The sequence below is a fragment of the Micrasema longulum genome, unplaced genomic scaffold (genome assembly GCF_059751315.1).
Source record: "Micrasema longulum isolate JH-2025_06_02 unplaced genomic scaffold, ASM5975131v1 h1tg001430l, whole genome shotgun sequence".
In the NCBI taxonomy this organism is placed as follows: domain Eukaryota; kingdom Metazoa; phylum Arthropoda; class Insecta; order Trichoptera; family Brachycentridae; genus Micrasema; species Micrasema longulum.
The window spans coordinates 641,281-658,202 of record NW_028278616.1 but is presented as its reverse complement, the minus strand read 5'-3'; the positions used below and the strand labels follow the sequence as shown (position 1 = coordinate 658,202).

Below are 16,922 nucleotides of genomic sequence, written 5' to 3'. Positions count from 1 at the left end.
GGGACACAACTCAAAAATCTCATTTTCGAGAGCAGTTACACACACATCCTTGCTATCAAAAACATTGTTTCCCAAAAACAAAGGAGCACTACTTCACCATATAGACATTTTTAATACGACAATTATCAATTTTAAAACGTTCTTAAATGCACTGTTTGAAACAAATTTTCTTTCTTTTTTTTTTTTTTTTTTTTCTTTTCTTTCTTTTTCATACAATTCTTTCTCTGTTTTTGATGTGTATTATTATTATCTTATCTCTTTCTGATATTAATTTATCAAATATTTTTGTGTACCGTATATTATATTATTTTCACATATATACTTACTGTTAACTAATTTTCATTATTTGTTGTTAACAATAATTTGTTGATACCGTTTTTTTATACTTATATAAGTATATGAAAATGTATTTATTTTTTTGTTTGAATTCTTTACAAGTTATTTACAATTTGCTTTTTAATTCAATTACTTTTATTATATCCATTTTTTTTTTCTTTTTTACTGTATAAAGTTTCACTTTTTATTTTGCATGGCAGTATGCTTCTATTGTTTCTAAATGTATACAAAAAGGCATTGTTTATCTTTTAAATTTTTACGCACTATGTTTGTACTTACCTGTATATTTTTTGTAAATGCCCCCTGGGCGTATTGTAAAATTAAATAAATAAATAAATATAGTTTTAAATGTTTTTAGAAATAACAACGGCATGATGGATCATTGCCCCACTATTATTTTTATAATTTGAGTAAAAAATTGTAGTACCTGTATCACTTTTTTTTTCAATGGTATAAAGTGAGATAATATCAAGTTACCACATCCACTTTTTTGTAGGGGTGGCTGGCTCCGGTAAAACTTTTTGTCATCATGGGAACCAGCAGCAAAGGATAAACCTACAAAAACAGCCATGGGGGAGTAAGTTCTCACATGAACAAAACATGCGCAAAGTTTTTTCTACATAATATAAATAATATCTGCTCTTTTGATCAGGTGTTTCTTGCTACATGTTACCTAGCTTTCAACTTTAAACCTGCTTTAGCGCAGTTACGTAGGATTATAAATCACACAGCAAAACTTAGGCAGCTACTTTGGGAAGAAATGTTAAATATAAGTATTTCATAAAGTTGGCGGTTTCTTGGTGTTTTGAAAACAAACTTTTGACATACAAACCTTCTGCAGTTCAAAGAAATTCTACATTTTTTTACGGAAACTGACGTTTAAATATAAAAAGTACGATATTACAGTACATACTTGCGTCATTTAATTTTGAAGGCCAAGATTGAAGGTCACCGAGGGGCTAGAAGAAGACAGATGTACTGGCTGCGTAATGTACGAGACTGGACTGGCTTCAGAGACCTTCGCCAGAGTGAATGCCAACGTTGGGGATACCTGACAGGGCACTAAGAGAAGAAGAAGATTACAGAACTTCCTAAATATTGCGAACTTTTTAAGTAAATTATTTATTTATATATTGGAAAATCATACATTTTGTTACAGTAAAAATATTATAAATAATAAGTGCGCTAAACCATCACAAAGCCAATTAAATGTTACTAGGGTTAAAATGATTAAGTAAATAAAGAAAAGGAGATGTGTGCGTGTGTGTGTAGGTATGTGTATATGTTATGTATATGAAATGAAATATGCAAGTAGGGGAAGAGGATAGGAGAGAAATGAATAAAAACATCGGTTAATTGGCTTTATTTTTGGTACATGATTAAGGAAATTTTTGAAATAGTAAATAATGGCAATATACTATGGACCAACGTTCAAATGTTTTAATGAATTAATTTTGTCCGTGTCCAGGCAGATACAGAATTCAGTTCTGTGTTCGAAATAGAACCACAACCCTTAACGGGTGTTTTTTGGCTAAAAATCTTTAAAAAAAGGAAATCGAGTGAAGAACATAGTCCGCCTCTTGGTGTAGTGGTTGGCGCATTCGCCTACTACGCTTGAGGTCCGATTCCTTTCAACATCGACATGGAATATTTGTTTTAAGTGATTTTGAACTGCAATATTTCACTCTCCTTGGACTGGCACCCAATCTAACTGATCGCCCTACCTTCATTTAGCAGATGAGCGAGATAAGCTGCATTTTGCTGTATTAATTATGTGTCCTATGTATATTGTACCAACGGGTACAGATACGATAATAAATCATTAGTAACATGACACTAAAAAAAATTGTATTGCCTTGACAAAACATTTTTTTCTTCTCTTTATCGTCTATATTTTAGGATTTAGATTAGAGGATCAAATAAATAATTACTTTACATGCTGTGTAATATTCACTAATCAATGAGTATTATTGTGATTATAAATTAATAAATTTATGTTGGGCAAATCGTCATGGTAAATGGCGGTGCTGTGAATGAGCAACGCGTGTAAATTATTAAACTTTACTTTTGAAATGAGTGTTCAGTTCGGGGTACGTTTTGGACGGAAAATCACATTCAGCAATGAGGCCTATTTTTGGATGAATGGCTATATAAACAACAAAATGACATGAGATCCATCAGTTGCAAATGTATCCAGAAAAGTCACCGTTTGGTGTAAATTTTGGTCCGGCGAGGTCGTTGGTTCGTACTTCTTCCAAAATGAACAGACTCCGCCATAACTGTCAACGGCGAAAGCTACACGTCGATGAAAACCAATTTTTTAGTAGTTTAAATTCAAAGATAGGGATCTCAACAACACGTGGTGTAACAATATGACACGACGTACCATACAGCGCATGCAACAACGGATCTTCTGCACGACAAATCCGACGGCATGGTTATATCGCGTTTCGGCGGCATCAACTGGACACCGAGATCGTGTAATTTGAGGCTATTAGACGTTTTCTTCACTGTCATTGCAATGTCAAATCACTGGTAAATAAGATTCAGACGTCTGATACCCTAAAAGTGAATATAAACAATGCCATTAATAATAATATAAAGGCTGGTTTATGGGTTTGAGTTATCGAAAATTGGATCTCTTGGATACGCGCTGTCCAGCAAAACCGCGGCTGCCATTTGGCCAATATCATATTTAATTCCTAATGTAATCCAATGCTCTTTCTCATAAAATAATAATAATAATAATAATATCTCGTGTAGAACTGGTTTTATTTAAATATAAATTTGAGCGCCCTTAAAGGAAAACTCTATACAAATTAATAAACTGTTCTTGCTACTGTTCGTGTTATTACAATTTAATCATGAGGAAGAATGAGAATATCCGATATAACCCCTACATATTATAATTTGCCGACCTCACGGTGAAAGAGTCAATGAAATTAGTGGAGTTTAATTCAACTCAAATCACCGTTTAAGAAATTAAAATAGTTAAGTAATTATACTTTTGACAAAAAAATGTTTTTTTAGTATGAGAAAAACGGAGAACCTTCAATCTTTAAAACGGTTTTCGGGTATGTGGAGGGAGTGTTTTACTGTATATCGCACCCTGCATCTGAGGATTAAAACAGTTGCCCATACTGCCTTAAGTTTGACGATCGACATTGGTCGAAGCTTGACGATCGTCAAATTAATGTCACGATTTGCTAAAATATACGGTCGTGTTATGACGACCGTCGAATGTAGTCAACAAATGTCGACCATGAAATGTTGCGATTTGCTACCAGCGGCTCGTTTACAATGAAAAGTTAACAGTTATTTACAATTGTCTGTAAAGTAAAATCGAACAAAATGATCGATGATTTAGAGAACCGAAATATCACTCAATTCTCGCAGTTTCGCACTTCTGTTGGGAGAGCATTCTGTCCCATACCTGCGACCTCATTTTTTTTTTTGTATTTTTGGAGAACTAAAAAGATTGAGAAACGATGGGCCAGTACATATGCAGGTAGAGGTAATATCTGTGTTCGTATAATATTATATACATACGCACCGTTCATCTATTCATCTTAAAGAAGTGGGAGGGAGGGGTATTAATAGTGCGAGGACGCTCTCAATAGGCTCTATAAAATGCAATATCGTCCTGAATAAGGAAACGCGATGATACACAAAAGATAAAGCAGAAATGAGATTTTTTTAAATGAAGCATTTTTACAGTAGGTACACATTTTAAACACGATTTTTCAGGGCCAGACTGCAAAACTTCAGAGGAACATTCCTCGTGGTAAACTTTAAAAAAATCCCAATATTTTTTTCCAAAAAGTCATTTAAAAAAAAAAAAAAATTATGATCACAAAATGGAGTAAATCTTTAATTTCTCGAACTAGCATCCCTTCCGCAAACCCCTACCCCTCCCCGACAAAAAAATGCGATTAAAACGTATTTGACCAACGAAGCAATACGCACCAGACACTGACAAGGGAAGCGGCTGGGTAGGAGACGGGTAGGGGTTTGTGGAGACACTGCTTGTCAGAGTAATTAAGGATTTTACTAAATTTTGAGATTACATTTATTTTTTTAAATGACTTTTCGGAATAAAATTATTAAGATTTTTTTTAAAGCTTACCGTTAGGAATGTTCCTCTGAAGTTTCGCGGTATGGCCCTGAAAAACCGTGTATAGACGTACCAGATTGAGCATGACGAGATTTTTTTTTTTTTAGTTACATATTAAATATCGAAAGAAGGTGCTAACAATGTATTTTCTCTTATTATAATTTAATAATCATTCATTTAAAATTAACAATATTTTGAGTATGGCCAAATTTGTGTCGGATTTCAAATGTATGAAAAAAATCATTGAAATGATTTTAATAAAAATGAACGACTTTCAATGACGTAATTAATTTTCTGAAATCAACCAATGATACAATGTTGTAATAGATTTTCGGTTACCGTAAAGCCAACTCACCAATCAGGACAACTCAGCGAAGATAACTAGTGACGTCACAGTAATTTTAAATCACAAAATTAAAAAAATCGTAGCGCTGATAATACGATACATCAAAATAAATGCCTTAGTTTAATAGTCAATAAAAAAAAACACTTAAATAACCTACTGAACATCCTGATTCACTTCCTTCTTTTCCTCAATCGAATGAAGCACATGTACTTCTGGGTAACCTTCTTTCAGCACAAATATGCCAAGGCTACTGAATTACTGAGAGCTCCCTCAGGCAGCTTTTCTTGCTGCTTTTTTTTTGTATGTGGGCACCCGAGACTTAATTCCTTGGATGCGGTGTGTGGTGGGCAAGGTGTTATAAGGGGGATAGTTTTAATGTTAATGATGCGATAGTTTTGATGTCAAATGTGGGATAGTTTTTATGTCACATGTGTGATAGTTTCAATGTCAATATAAGGATAGTTTTGATCTTAAAAGTGGGATAGTTTTCATGTTAGAAGTGTGATAGTTTTGACATCAAAAGTGGGATGTGTTTGGTGCTGGTGGTGGGATCGTTTTTTAGTTTTGATTTTATATTGAAGTTATTTCCTAAATGTTATTAAATATTTGTATGTAACAACTTACCGCCTTTTTATGTCTACCGGTTTCCTTAGTTTACGTTGGAAGAACATCAAGAAATTTTGATATTCGTGTTAAAGAACAAATGAAGTGACTTCACAATAACTATTTCTCCAAATTCGCAAATTACCTAATCAATTTTGATTATGACTTTAATAAAAATACACGAGTTAAAATCCTACATACAAATAAAAAAGGGTTAAAAGTAAATAATATGGAAATATTTCACATTCGGAAAGCTTTGAAAAAAAATGTCCCTTAGATCAAAAATCAAACAACCTTTTAATATAGCCCGTTGTACGATGTTCCATTGTAATGGTCCCCCCTCCTATTAAACTCACGCCCCTCCCTTCATCCCCTCTCCCTTTTTTCAACTATTTCTGAAACAAATACAATATTTTCATAATCTAATCAGTGCATGTTTGCCTTAATCAGTGCTAGCGCTTGTTAAAATGTCGTGTTGGTTTTATATTTTTGTGCAACAACTATTGTGAAGGTGTGTGGAAAATTTAGGGTGGCACGATCAGGTTAACGAAGTTAGTCGGAAACTTCATAGCAATTTGCACTCACTTAAAAGATTACAGAATTTCTCGCCATTTAATGTTAAGCAAACATTAGTCCAGAGCTTACTTCTTCCACTCCTTGACTGTGCGGATGTATGTTATCCAGATGCTAACTCTCAATTACTTGATAAGTTAGAACGATTGCAGAATATTTGTATACGTTATATCTTTGATCTTTGCAAATTTGACCACATAACCGAGTGTCGCACGCAACTACACTGGCTCAGTATCAGGCATGGAAGAAACATTCACATTCTATCACTTCTTCACAATATCTTAAATAATCCCACTTCGCCTGTTTATCTGAGAGAGCTCTTCCAACCTCTTTCACATCACGGACTATCTCTTCGTTCCAGTAACGAGAGAACCCTTTTAATACCCTGTCATCACTCTAATTTTCTTGCCTCCTCTTTTACAGTAGTAGCCGATCGATTGTGGAATAATCTCCCCTCTAATGTTAGAGACGCCCCTTCTTTATTTACATGTAAGTCAAGATTGAAATGTCACTATCTAAATATTTAAATTGTTCCTTTATCCTTCTTCTTTCCTTCCCATCCCTTCTCCTCTCTTCATAGTAAAGTGTTTTTTTTTAAAATATATTTTGATTTTGTTAATCTTTGTTTCTAATTTTTGTATAAAATTGTAAGATTCAATATGTCTATGTATTTGTAATTTTCTCGAACTGAACGGTTTAGGTAGGTAGGAAGAAATTGCCTTAAGGCAATATGCCCGCCCTTATATGTATAAAAAAATAAATTAAAGGTGTATAGTGGGTATTGCATGTTAGTTTAATTAGTGTCCTGACGAAGATTCTAATTTTTGTATAAAATTGTAAGATTCAATATGTCTATGTATTTGTAATTTTCTCAAACTGAACGGTTTAGGTAGGTAGGAAGAAATTGCCTCAAGGCAATAATCCCGCCCTTATATGTATAAAAAAAAATAAAAAAAGGTGTATAGTGGGTATTGCATGTTGGTTTAATTAGTGTCCTGACGAAGATTCGGGTACGTCTCGAAACTGGTGGACATAGAAAAGTCGGTTAGTGGTTATATACAAATATTTAATAAGATTTAGTCAAATGTTTGACCGCAAAGTTTATGCTTGGATATCAATAAGTTATTTCCATTCTTTATAATACGTCCGACGCCGGCGGTAGTATTTCAAAGTAAAACGAAATATCCATTTCTCAAAAAGTCATACTTGCTACTTGCTACCTAGATGGGTTCATGCGTATTCGGTTTTACCTATGTGCATCCTATGACGTGGGCTGACTGACTGACTTTGCAACAATAACCGACTAACCAGAGATTCAGTCTGTTTATATAATATACTCATACAAAGGTCTATTATTTTTTTTTTTGCTGAATTTGTGTGCCTATGTAAGATTAACAAACCTAATATGCATATCTTTTTACTACTTTTATTCTATACTTCACTGTTTTACTATAAATCTTTTATTATTTTTTTACTATACATTACTTTTATTAAGTTTAACCATAACAATTAACAATGAATCATTCTATTTTTTATTTTTGTATGTATCAAACTTTAATTTTGTTCAAATTGGTTACGGCTGTTAGTTTTAATAATAAATAAATAAAATGGCATTTTACAAATAAAATGTGTATTTCCCACTCTGTTGTATTTCCCATCTTTTAAATGAAAAAAAAAATAAAAGCTTAATCCCAATTTCGGTCCAAAAACTCCCAAAACTGAACTGTTTAGCAAACTAGTTGTAAATATTTATGTTTCTGTCCCCAGTTAAAATATTTATTTGATCATATCTCCAAAATATGTTAAGAATAGTATAAAAACTGTAAATGTTGTAAACAATTCATCAGTCTTGAAGATGCCTACTTAGGCGAAAGCGCTCGTTGGTCAAAATAATAAAACGTAAAACTAAACCGAGAAGTTTCATTGATAAGTTTATTTAAATTTTTATCATAATATAGAAAACATTCAACATAAATTTCTACGATATATAAACTACAAACTAAACATTCCAATACAAAATGTGAATTATGACTATTTATTAACACTGCTTAACCTAACAACACTTTCTGAAAGAAGAACTATTAATGATCTCATTGTACTGTATAAATTGTAAACTCTCTTTTTGACGCACCAAAAATACTTGAATTGATGAATTTTAGAGTACCTGCTGTCAACACTAGGAGTACTTTATTGTTTCATTGCTCCAGTACTTCTTCCAACCAACAAAACAATTTATTGATACCGAGACTGCATAGGTTAGGTAACACTTATGGAACGGCTGCAGACATTCTGTCCAATTCTTTACCATCTTATAAGTCCACAATATCAAGTTTATTTGTAGCTGCTCGTCAAACTATTATTGACAATTCAATTTCATAAATTAAAAAAAATACTTACTTGTTTATTTTTATTACTATTTACTTGTTTTTTATTTTTTACTCTTTATCAAATTGGACTGTAGTATTGGCAAATACGCATTTCATAGATACATATTTTTATTTCTTATTTTTTCGTGATAATATATGCTTGCTTGTTTATTAATTTAACTTAAAAATGTCTTTCTTGCTTACCGTAACACTTTATTTATTGTTTGCTTTACAGAATTTATTTCATAAGCTTATATTTTTGCATTTTTTGTTTATATGCTTACTGTTTTTTCTTGCATACCTTTGTTATTATTGTTTTTTTTTTTTTACTTTGTAAAACTTTTTATCATATCCTTTTTAACTAATTTCACTTTTTTTTCTGTATATTCTGTTTATTTTTTAGTATGTTAGCATGTATTTCATTTTTATTATTTGTAAATGCCTTTTGGGCGTTAATAAAGAAAATAAATGAATAAATAATCATTAACTATGGAGTTTTATCAAGAAATATCAACAAAAAACAACAATATTAAATAAAATGGCCATTTCTTCACGTTATGACAGCAGAACCGGTATTATGTATTACCTACCTACAGTGTACCATGTTAATCGTATCTGTTGTTTCTATACTTTACATAATTAATCCTTTCTATGTACAACCACTAAGTTTACGAGTAACTAATAACATATCAACTGAGTCTATAGTTGATGTTGAGTGGGTAGGTGAGACAATGAACGAAAATCTGTCAACAGATGATTAGATTGGTCTTTTCAAAGGAAAGAACCCCTATCCCAAAACTCCGATCTAAAATCTTTTTTTTTTAAAAGCTGGCTTACTCTACTAGATTTTCAACATTTTATTCAAAGTTAAACAATATTCAAACTTAACAAGTTACAAAAGGGAATGAGAATACCTTAAAGAAGGGAATATAATAAATAATCTGCACGTTCACTTTTACTTTTTTTAAACTTCACGTACCAATGAATAAGTACTTTTGGTAGACTTATTGCTAAAAACAATATCTTATCCAACAAAAACAAACCAAAATTATGACAATACGTCCACTGATATATTTGAATGTAATGTTTTTTACAATATTTGAGTTTATCCAAATGTTCGTAGACAAAAGACTGGATTTCACCCCCTCGGGAGTCATTAAGATATATAAATTTCAACAGGGATGGAGAATACCTTGAATAAGGGGATATGGAAGTCTAGGCATTTCCAGAGCTGATAACCTGTCATTGGCTGGTTTAAGAGGCCACTTTACACACTGTGTAACATTCACCATTTTGCTTATGTTGGAACATCCATATTTCTTCAATTCTTCAATTTGTTGATTTGAGTGAAGTTAAAGAGCTGAAACCTTTATTGTTGTGAAGAGATTCATCTGACTGAATTGATTCACATACTAGGCAACGCCTGTAATTAAATAGACTTCATGAACTCGGCAATAGTTATTCCCACGTATCTGATATATTTAGTTTAGGGTATTGTTCCTTTAGAACAAACCTTTTGAACTTTTTCAAAGATAGTGTGTGGTAATTATATTTATTTATTCATGCATTTCATAATAACTATATACCGTTTTTTGTTAACTTTGCCTACCTGTGTGAAACAGTACTTATGATTTTTTGTTGTTTTACTGTAGGATGTTTTATTATTTTAACTTTTTACTGAATATGCTGAATAATTTTTAGGTTAATTTTTTTTATAAATCTTGGGTATTTGGAAATTCATGTTTTAAAAAAAAAAAATAATAATAAGCCAAATATGTTAATATTATAAATGTTTGTAAAAGGCAGATTTGCCGTTTATGTTAATAAAATAAAATAAATCACAAGGACGCAAATACATACTTATTTAAAAATAAAAAAAAACATATATGAATCCAAATTGTTACAGCGCTCATTTCTTATAAGCAATCGATTATTTTTTTAAGTAAGAAGCTTTTCAACACACTAAACGGTGATTGGTGAATAGTATAAAAACTGTAAATGTTGTAAACAATTCACCAGTCTTGAAGATGCCTACTTAGGCGAAAGCGCTCGTTGGTCAAAATAATAAAACGTAAAACTAAACCAAGAAGTTTCATTGATACGTTTATTTAAAATTTTATCATAATCATTAACTGTGGAGTTTTATCAAGAAATATCAACAAAAAACATCAATATTAAATAAAATGGCCATTTCTTCACGTTATGACAGCAGAACCGGTATTATGTTTTACCTACCTACAGTGTACCATGTTAATGGTATCTGTTGTTTCTATACTTTACATAATTAATCCTTTCTATGTACAACCACTAAGTTTACGAGTAACTAATAATATATCAACTGAGTCTATAGTTGATGTTGAGTGGGTAGGTGAGACAATGAACGAAAATCTGTCAACAGATGATTAGATTGGTCTTTTCAAAGGAAAGAACCCCTATCCCAAAACTCCGATCTAAAATCTTTTTTTTTAAAGGCTGGCTTACTCTACTAGATTTTCAACATTTTATTCAAAGTTAAACAATATTCAAACTTAACAAGTTACAAAAGGGAATGAGAATACCTTAAAGAAGGGAATATAATTAATAATCTGCATGCTCACTTTTATTTTTTTTAAACTTCACGTACCAATGAATAAGTACTTTTGGCAGACTTATTGCTAAAAACAATATCTTAGCCAACAAAAACAAACCAAAATTATGACAATACGTCCACTGATATATTTGAATGTAATGTTTTTTACAATATTTGAGTTTATCCAAATGTTCGTAGACAAAAGACTGGATTTCACCCCCTCGGGAGTCATTAAGATATACAAATTTCAACAGGGATGAAGAATACCTTGAATAAGGGGATATGGAAGTCTAGGCATTTCCAGAGCTGATAACCTGTCATTGGCTGGTTTAAGAGGCCACTTTACACACTGTGTAACATTCACCATTTTGATTATGTTGGAACATCCATATTTCTTCGATTCTTCAATTTGTTGATTTTAGTGAAGTTAAAGAGCTGAAACCTTTATTGTTGTGAAGAGATTCATCTGACTGACTTGATTCACATACTAGGCAACGCCTGAAAACAATTTTTCAATTTTTAAACTTCTTCTTGGACCAGTTGGTTTCATTACAATATTTGAGTTTGTCCAAATGTTTGTAGACAAAATACTGGATTTTCAGGCGTTGCCTAGTATGTGAAATAATTCAGTCAAATGAATTTTTTCACAACAATAAAGGTTTCAGCTCTTTTAACTTCACTAAAATCAACAAATTGAAGAATTAAAGAAATATGGATGTTCAAACATAGGCAAAATGGTGAATGTTACACAGTGTGTAAAGTGCCTACTTTAACCAGCCATTGACAGGTCATAAGCCCTGTTAATGCCTAGACTTCCATATTCCCTTCTTTAAGGTATTCTCATTCCCTGTTGTAATTTGTTAATCTTAACGACTCCCTACGGGGTGAAATCCAGTATTTTGTCTACAAACATTTGGACAAACTCAAATATTGTAATATTCAAACTCTTTTCATTCTTCGTGCATTCAGGCATCCGGTAAGATGGACGCTCAAGGTGTTTATTCTCAAATCAACGTCAATGTTCCAAATCGCGCCACTCGTACTAACACTATATTTGGTGTGGTTACAATTACAGAACAAACACGGGCTTCTTTTTACCAATGCCAAGAATGCTTAGGCTTTACAATGAAGTGTCCAAAGACGGCTCGGTTGATGTATTCCTACCGCAAAGAGAGTTTTTCAAAACAGAAATTATCAACTCACTTTTCGAAAGATGAAACTTACCGACAGGGCAATAATGTCTTGTCTCTTGTCACTGATATAATAATTATATATTTGTATACATTTTTTGTTCTTACATCATGTTGTTTACAATATGTAACTTATGTTTTGGTAATACTTTTTATAAACTAATTCAATTATTTTTTTAAATAATTAATCTCAGGGCCTCTATGCTAGCGAGACGCTTCTTTCAATGCAGTAACGAAGTGAAGAAAATCATATTTACTTCGTATTTGACGTCCATGTATACAGGTGAACTTTGGAACAACTATACGCAAGGAGCGTGGAATAAATTAAGGATCACATATAACAACTCATACCGACAATTATTCGGATTGCCCAGGTACTGCAGTGCCTCTGAAATGTTTACAGCTGGACGAATAAACACCTTCGCTGCCCTGCTTCGCCAAAGAGCCTGGAGCCTATGGGAACGCCTAAAAAAATCTAATAACGAAATTCTCCAAGCCACTGCAGAGTGGATCCAATCACCGTTGTTCAAGCGATGGCGCGATATGTTAAGACCACCATAAGTGCTGCAATATAAAATTTTATTTTATGTTTATATTTATGTTTATTGTTATATTTTTGTTTATATTTATATTTATGTTCATGTTTATATGTTCATATGGTAGAATTGGCTCTGCACTTTATAGCCATTTTACTGGAATAAAAATTTAAATAAATAAATAATACTTGTTTATATACCATTCCATAAGAGTTTATCCAATAACCCTTCGATTGGTTTGAAATAAAAAATAAAATAAGAATAAAATGAATCTCTGCATACATTTTTAAACCTGGAAGAAGCTAAGAATGTATGTCAGGATAAACGTATAAGGAGGTACATCCTTTTTGCCTATCTCTACGGGGAAATGGCGTGATGGTAGTTATATAAATAATAATATTAATGATGGAAAGCTTGCTATAATATTTTAAATTTATCGATTAGTTAAAGGGTAAAAATGTGAATTTAAAATTCAAAGAGTAAATAAATAAAAAATATGGACGATCCATTTATGTTAAATTGTGTAAAAAATCCAATTTTGAAATTAAACAAAGATTATTAGGGTTGTAGTACTTTGGCTAGTGTAGTGGACTCACGACTTGATTCTCTTCCATAACTTGATTCTCATTTTCTAATAGTGACTTATTTGCAACTCGTAGAAAATGGCTCCCAAAATTGAAATATATGAGTAAATCAGTAATCAGTAAATCAACTTAGAATCAGTCATGAATTTTTAAATTACGATTTTTTACTAAAAACATAACGATATATGAAAAATTAAAGACCTTTTAAAATTATTCAAAATTGTAAATTCAATATGGGATTGCCCTGAACTATTATCTCTCATCAACTTAAGGATGCCTGGAAGAATGACTAGACAGGTGCCACTGTTTTGTAGCAACAATTCACGGACAGTGTATACTTGTAATGCCGTATTAAATAGACTTCATGAACTCGGCAATAGTTATTCCCACGTATCTGATATATTTAGTTTAGGGTATTGTTCCTTTAGAACAAACCTTTTTAACTTTTTCAAAGATGGTGAGTGGTAATTATATTTATTTATTCATGCATTTCATAATATTTGTATACAGTTTTTTGTTCACTTTGCCTAACTGTGTAAAATGTGATTATGATTTTTTGTTGTTTTACTGTAGGATGTTTTATTATATTAACTTTCTACTGAATATGCTGAAATTTTTTTAGTTAATTTTTTAAATATAAATCTTGTATAATTTTTAGTTTATTTTTTTTTGTAAATCTTGGGTATTTGGAAATTCATGTTTTAAAAAAAAAAAATATATTAAGCCAAATATGTTAATATTATAAATGTTTGTAAAAGGCAGATTTGCCGTTTATGTTAATAAAATAAAATAAATCACAAGGGCGCAAATACATACTTATTTAAAAATAAAAAAAAACATATATGAATCCAAATTGTTACAGTACTCATTTCTTATAAGCAATCGATTATTTTTTTAAGTTAGAAGCTTTTCAACACACTAAACGGTGATTGGTGTTTAATGCTGCGAGTAGAAATTTGTAAACAAATTAGACTGATCTACATTACAGGATTTTGTGGATTTTGCTTGGGCGAATGAATTCGAGAATACGTAATTTAAGCAGGGGCGGCAAATTAGACAGTCCTTGTGTAGGCTAGGCGGCAAATTAGAGTGCTCCACAGAATGACTGGGCGGCAAATTAGATTGTCCTTTGAGTAGAACCATGAAGAGATCTGATTTAGTCACGGCGGACTGCAGCCAACAAAATGCATCAAGGCTGCACCACACAAAAGGAGGCGTTCATAATTGATCACATTATCTTTGGGAATCATGATGAAACATTTTTGTTTGTACTGGAATCCGATTATAAAAAAAAAACACGATTCTGAAATGCGCAAACACGTTGTCGTATTTTATAACTAATTTAATGCTCCTGCCACATTGTTGTAGCAGTGGAAAGAAGGCTAAGCATGATATTAATTCATTTTTTTTAGCCATTTTGAGTTATATATATTACCGGACATTTCTATATGAGATCTGCAATCTGGCAAAATATGGTATGCCTTCGTTGAATTGGATAAGATAATATTAACCGTGTCACTTTATAATGCAATGTAGGATATCAGTTTCATAATGATAATTGCCTTCAAATCCCTGAAAAAAATAGCATAAAATATTTAGGCACTATAATCGATAAAAATATAAAATGGAAGGAGCAAATAAATAATATTGTAAATAGAATGAGAAAACTTATACATGTATTTATTAGATTAAGAAATATATTTACTATCGAAAAATTTACTTTGCATTCGCCCAATCCATATTACAGTACGGAATAATCGGATGGGGTGGTCCTTTTAAAACAAGTATTTTTCCAGTTAAAAAAATACAAAAAATAATTGTAAAAGTTATTCCTAAAAGCTTTTCCCACTGTTCAATTATTTAAAAAAATTAGGGTTTTAGATATAAAATTGCCAAATAAAAAGAACTGTTTGCTTCAAATACATAAAGACAAAATAAATAGTAGTACTTCTAGGTCACAAAACGTAAGTACGCGAACTAGAACAGGTGGTAATATCTTAATTTCCAAATTAAAAACAACTACAGCACAACATCATTATATTTACAGAGGAATATTTTTCTTTAATGAAATGAACAAAGATAATAAAAAGTACAGTCAGAAATACAATGTATTTAAGAAAGAAGTGAAAAGTTACATTTATAATTATTCTTTATTACACTGATTAAAAACATCGTTTGTAATATTTTTTGTAATTTATATATATGTTATCCTAAAAATATATTATTAATTAAAATAAAATAAACTATTGTAAGACATCACTCCCCATTATGTACACAAGAATTGTTTATTTCTTTTACGTAATGGGAAACGTTAATGTAAATATATGTATATAATTAATGTAAAAAAATGTATTTAGTTGTAATATTGTATTTTTATTTGTTATCTGAATAAAAATATCTCTATTTTTCTATTTCCTAAGATGGCAAATTGCGATATGTCACTTAACAACAAACATGACTTGACAACAAATGAGATATATTATCTTTAGAAATTGAGTAGTGCATAGCAACTTTTGTTTTTATGCCCCAATGTCCAGAATGTGTAGATTAGTCAATTCGTCACACAACTTGGAATTCATTGGGATAGATCTTCCGGCTTTTCGTAAAGCTCTTCGCCACTAAAACAGTGTGGATGAAGATGGATTGGCATGTTTTAGCTAGTGTTTATGAATATATTGTAGGCCAACATCTTATTGCCTTTGTTTGTTTTTGTTAAGTAGTTTTATGATCATTTTGTTCAGTTTCTTGTATGTATATTTCTTCATGTAACTGTTGTAATTGGCTTAGGTCGTATATATGATAAATATATGTAACATTATTATCTAAATCCTGGGCATAATCCATTTGGAAAACGTAGATAATTAGTTGTATTTAAAAGCATTTTTTAAGGAAACACCACACAATAACTTTATCTATTTATCGGAATGTGTACACATAAACGAAAAATAAATAACATGGACAAAGATTAAATATACATATTTTCTTACATAAATGATTGCAGGTTAATCGTGATTTTCTATCTATAGTTTTTTTCAAATTTTTGAGGACGACGGAATTATTTGCTATATCGTAGATGTATTTATTATGGGAATCACGTGTCTTATTTTACGTCACTGAATTCATGTTAATTTCGATTCTTATTTAATTTATAGTAAAATAGACATATTATCTATGTCTTGGGTCCAAAAGGACAAATCGCTCCTTTAAAAATAAACTGAAATAACTCAAAAATCATGATTGTTGGGAAATTGCAGTTAAAGTTTTGCAAGTTTGGCGTCAACTATGTTTTGAAGAATATTTTTAAATATGGACATTCTACAGAGATGTAAAGGTGTTTCACGCATTGTGAATAAAATATTCTTTCAATTTATATTTATAAATATCTAGTGTTAAGCATATTTTATAAGATATTTAAGTTTAAAAATACTATTAGTGACTTAGTTCTGTTTTTGATTAAAAAGAAAAATTATTTTTAAATTTCGACTTAACACAAAACTTATTATTACAGTTTTGTTTTAAAAAAACTGATATTATGTATTAAACTTTAGGATATAATGTACTTTATTAGTAAAATATAAAATGACAATATTTGACTTTAGGAGTTATTACTGTTTAACACTAACAAAAAAGTCAATTATTATAATAACTTAGGTTTAATTCTATTTAATGTTAAATCAATGATAAAATTATGAATTGATCTGTAAT

The 16,922-nt window shown here is 31.0% G+C and overlaps 1 long non-coding RNA gene across 1 annotated transcript in view; it reads right to left on the bottom strand.

Annotated features, from left to right (window-relative positions):
* The window catches only part of LOC148275419 (uncharacterized), a 115,946-nt gene that overhangs the window by 39,202 nt on the left and 59,822 nt on the right, over positions 1-16,922 (bottom strand). Inside the window, exon 2 of the long non-coding RNA XR_015824031.1 lies at positions 1,250-1,398. This is a non-coding gene — a long non-coding RNA (uncharacterized LOC148275419). The remainder of the gene's footprint in view (positions 1-1,249; positions 1,399-16,922) is intronic.